This window comes from Eurypyga helias, unplaced genomic scaffold (assembly GCF_000690775.1).
Source record: "Eurypyga helias isolate BGI_N326 unplaced genomic scaffold, ASM69077v1 scaffold9360, whole genome shotgun sequence".
NCBI classification, from domain to species: domain Eukaryota; kingdom Metazoa; phylum Chordata; class Aves; order Eurypygiformes; family Eurypygidae; genus Eurypyga; species Eurypyga helias.
The window spans coordinates 6,547-11,498 of NW_010225061.1; positions in this window are offsets into that span (position 1 = coordinate 6,547).

Here is a 4,952-nt window from a genome sequence, read left to right on the forward strand (position 1 = left end):
ACCTCTGTGATGTTTTCCCTTTATCAGGGGTGATATTTCTTTTCATCCGGAAGCTAGCAGCCTTTTGTCCCTCCATACTCATTTCTGAATAAATCACTTTGCCCATGCAATTACAATTCCTTGCAGGAATGAAAATGTTTCATAAAAAGTAGTTAGCCTTTTGGGTTGTTGTGGTTTTGGTTTTTTGGTTTGGTTTTTTGTTTGTTTGTTTTACAACAGCTGCACAAGCATTTGGTTATAAGAAGGAAGATATCTCTTTTTCTTTTCCTGCAGCAATAGCTGAAATCCAGTCATTAGTGTTGCAAATTCTTCACAGAGACCAGATCTAAAATTTTTAGGGAGTAGAAGAAAATAACTGGCATAAAGAATCAGGTGGCTTCCTACCTGTAGAAAACTGCTTCCAATTTATGTACCTTGGAGTTAGTGCAAAGTAGTAAGGGTTATTTCAAAGATGAATCCTGGCTTGCCAAGGAGAAATTTCAGATGTTTGTCACCGAGGGCACAGAAAATACTGGAGCTAGACATGTTTGACACACAGTGAATGACACACATTGTCATTCATTACATGCTCATGATTAAAATATCCTGCCATACAGTGTATGTTCATCATTAAAATATCTTTGAGCCATTTTTCTCCATCCTTAATTTATTACAGCAGCAAAAGGAGATTGGACTTTGATTTGATAAAAGAGCTTTCTAGTGTATCACACCGGGAAGCTGAAACCCGTGGCTCAGCTGGAATGAAAAAGAATATTGGAAAGCCTTTCACATGCTTTTTGAGCAAATGCAATCACAACTCCTTCTCTAAACAGACAAAAAAAAGGATATACAGAAAACCACTCAGAAAATGTCGCACAGCAAGCTCCCCACGTAGCCACTTTTTTGGGCACTGTATCCCTACCTCCCTTACTACTATCTGTATTCCAAAAGAACCCTCCACTGCTTCTTTAGGGGAAGGTAGCGTGAAGTTGCATTGATTTTTAGGCTGTACTCTTGTGATTTCTGAAGTTCTCAGAAGGAGATAAACCAGCTTTTTGTAAATAATATTTGCCTATTGTACTGTCTGGCTACCTCTGACAAGTCACTGAAGAGTGTAGAGAGCTTGGGGAGAATGTCAGTTGTGACACACGCAATGCCAGCACGTTTTAGTCATCAGAAATGGCTTCCATCTGTGTATTGCAGACACTGTACTGCTCTGTGAGAGGAACAGGCCAGGTTTTGCTTGTTGTGTGCAAGTAGGATTATGAATGGAACTATTCAAGGTAGCACCAGCATGTGCCTGACGTGTCTTAAATTGAACAGAATTTGGTGACAGGATTAGCGGATATTTTTTTCTGAAACTTGAATTTTATCTGATTTCATTAAGTGAAAAATTAAAATTTTTTGAATAACAGTTTCCATAGTATTTTTAAAACTCTCAAGTGTCAGTATAAAAATATTTTCTGGAAAATGGGACCTTTTCACACAGGAGGGAGAAGACAACACTTTGGGTTTGGGCTTTTTTTTTTTTTTCTTCAAGGAAAAGACATTGTTCCTGTAGGTAATGTGAGGGGAAATCCCATGCCTTTCCCTGAGCCCCACATCATCAGCTGCATCCCTTTTCTTGCCCAGTTCTAGGATATTTTCAGAGTTTTACTCTGCTGTTGTTTTCTCTTAGCTCACCCAAACAGGAGATTTCCAAAACATAAAGTGTTTGGCCAGTTTCTTCAAACTGCTTTCTGCAAAGACTCCCACCTGTAGCACTCTTGTCCCACCAGCGATGAGGCGGATGACCACATTTTTGAGGTGGATGGGGTGGCAGCCGCCCCGTAACAGCCTGCCATGGGACGGAGGGAGCACACCAGCCGGCATAGGACAGGAGCTGTCACAATGGTTTGGGCTGTCATTCCCATCTGGGGTGGTGTGGGATGGTGGCACCTTTCTGAGCACCTGTTGTGTGGTAGTGAGCATGAGCTGTGAGCGGTGGGTCTCAGCACCTTTCGCTTTCCTTGCTTGGTAACAACTGCAACACTTCCGTGCTGTACCATTCTTTTACAGAAAACCCCTTCTCTAAAGAAATCCTTGCTGTGGCTAGCAAGAGTGGAGCGATACCTGTGTTGGCTGGGGATTGTCTTGCTGGACAGGGTGTCTGTCTGGAAGCAAGGAGGTGCAGATGACTTCTGTGTCTTTGCAGTGCTTGGGACTGGCTCCATCTGCGATGCAGATGGCGACTGCATTCTTCAAAGGATGAGCTGAATGAAAACAGACACTCTCTTGAAGGTTTGCCAGGGTCGACCTCCTAGCAAATCCATCACTTGATTCTTTCTCCTCTGCAAAGAGACATCAGAGAGGCAGGCCAGGACAGTAGGTGAAGAGGGAGAAGATGGTTGACATCATCAGGGAGGTGTGGATTAGCCAAACATATGCAAATGTGATTTTAAGTTATGCTATTGTACTAAAACTGCTAGAGGCATGGCGTGTACAAGAGTAGAATCCAAGAGCAGAGGGGAAACAGTTGTACAAAGCACTGGCTCAGTGATCAGTCAGTGGGAGGAGAAGCAGGTGCAGGACAGGACATCTCCCAAGGAAGATGAAACCTGAAGAAATGGGAAGTCGACAATGTTAATGACACCAGGAGACCAACAGCGTGTCTGGAAACTTGGCCAGAGTTTTTGGTAGAAGCCCACAATGAGGAAACCATGTTTTCATTTTTTTAAACCATTAAATGTTTTTTAAGTTGTTCAATCTTTTCCTCTCCCCCACCACCACCACTGTTGCTTCAGAAGAATGTGGATGTGGCTCAGAAGGATTTCCTCCCACTTACTGTCATATGCATTTTGTGTTGCATCAAACAAAGGAAGGCACTGGCATTTGCTGGGTCTTGCTAGTAGCACACCCACATTTTTTCCTTCTAAAAGAGTTGATTGCCCAAACACTTACACTTTTGTAGATGAAGAATTCAACCAAGGAGGAAATATGCTAATAATTCTCTAAGCTGCTAATAACTGCAGTTTACTAAAGTGCAGCAGTATTGTAGAAATGGCACTAATTACCCAGTTGCATCTTGACTTAAACAGAAATGAATGCTCATTCAGTGACTGTGTAATGTAACAGTCACTTCTGGAAAATCTGGGTCTCGATGAGCAGTGTATGGGAATCAGTGTGAACACTGTATTACTGACTACAATTAGGACTGAATGCAGCCCTTTTCCCATTTACAGGCCTTTGTAATGGTGCAGGCTTTGAAAAGCCTCCTCCCTGTAGGCGGCGAATACAAAGCCGCTGGTACATACTTATCACGGAGGAGCAAAAGCAGCCCCCTGGCAAGCTCGCCTCCTTCTGCCAAACAGCTGAGGCAGGGGGTCTGTGTGCATCCCACCTCCCTCCTCCTCCTCCAAACCTCCTCCCACCCATGGTGTCGTCATCCCAACGTGTGCCATTTCCTGAGACCCAGCCCGTTATCCCGGACAGGCTCTGTGACCTGTGTGGTCTTGAAAAGCTTTGTTTTGTCAGCTGCTTCCATCCTTACGGTCTTCGTTTCACGTAATTCATCAGTACATTGACTTCTGCTCCTCACACGAGCGTACTGTCATGGCTGTGACCCCACAGAATTGTCCCCAGGTTCTGCCAGAATGTGTTGAGGGAAGAACTGGATGTTCTTTTCAAGTGTATTTTTTTCTTCCTCTAGCATTCCTCCTTGGATTCTCTGCCCTGCTGGGAGCCCTCCTCCTTGCTCAGTTACTAATCCCCAGCAAAGAAAGGCTCCCTCACATAAGTAGCAATGTTTCCTCATAGGTTTTACTGCATAATTGTCTGTCTTACTACATAATTACACGTGCCACACTAATTGCACAGACACATGCACTTTCAGAATGGCATACTGTCATAAATGCATGCCCTGATTAGACAGTTACGTCTACATGCCTTAATTGTGAGCTGTGGATTGCAGCTGTGATGAGAGGATTGGCTCTTAGTTGTCAAGAAATCGGTAAAATACTGTGCCTGTGGATCTGACCCTTGTCTTGATGTTGTGGGTTGACCCTGGCTGAGGGCGAGGTCCCCCCCAAAGCCATTCTATCACTCCCCTCCTCAGCTGGACAGGGGAGAGGAAATGCAACAAAAGGCTTGTGGGTCAAGGTAAGGACAGGGAGAGATCACTCACCAGTTACCATCATGGGCAAAACAGACTCAGCTTGGGGAAAATTTTATTACCAGAGTAGGATAATGAGAAATAAAACCAGGTCTTAAAACACCTTCCCCTCACCCCAGTCTTCTTCCTGAGCTCAGCTTTGCTACTGATTCCTCTGCCTTCTCCCCTGAGTAGCACAGGGCAATGGGGAATGGGAGTTGTGGTCAGTTCATCACACAGTTGATGAGTTCATCGCACATCTGCTGCCCCTTCCTCCTCAGGGAAGGATCCTCACACTCTCCCCCTGCTCCAGCATCAGATCCCTCCCACAGGAGACACTCCTCCACCAACTTTTCCAGTTTTAGTCCTTCCCAGGGGCTGCAGTTCTTCATTAACTCCTTCAGTGTGGGTCCTTTCCCACGGGGTGCAGTTTTTCAGGAGCAGCCTGGGTCACCCTCGGAGTCACAAGTCCTGCCAACAAACATGCTTCGGCCTGGGCTCCTCTCTCCATGGGGCCACACCACCTGCCAGGAGCCTGCTCCAGCACGGGCTGCCCATGGGTTCACAGCCTCCTTCAGGCATCCCCCTGCTCTGGTCTGGGGTCCTCCCCGGGCTGCAGGTGGGTCTCTGCTCCCCCATGACCCTCCATGGCTGCGGGGCACAGCTGGCCTCACCATGGTCTGCACCACAGGCTGCTGGGGAATCTCTGCTCTGGTGCCTGGCGCACCTCCTGCCCCTCCTTCTCCACTGACCTGGGTTTCTGCAGAGCTGTTTCTCTCACATCTTGCTTTCTCTCCCTCTCTACTGAAGCATTATTCTCTCTTCAGTTTCCCCCCCACATCCT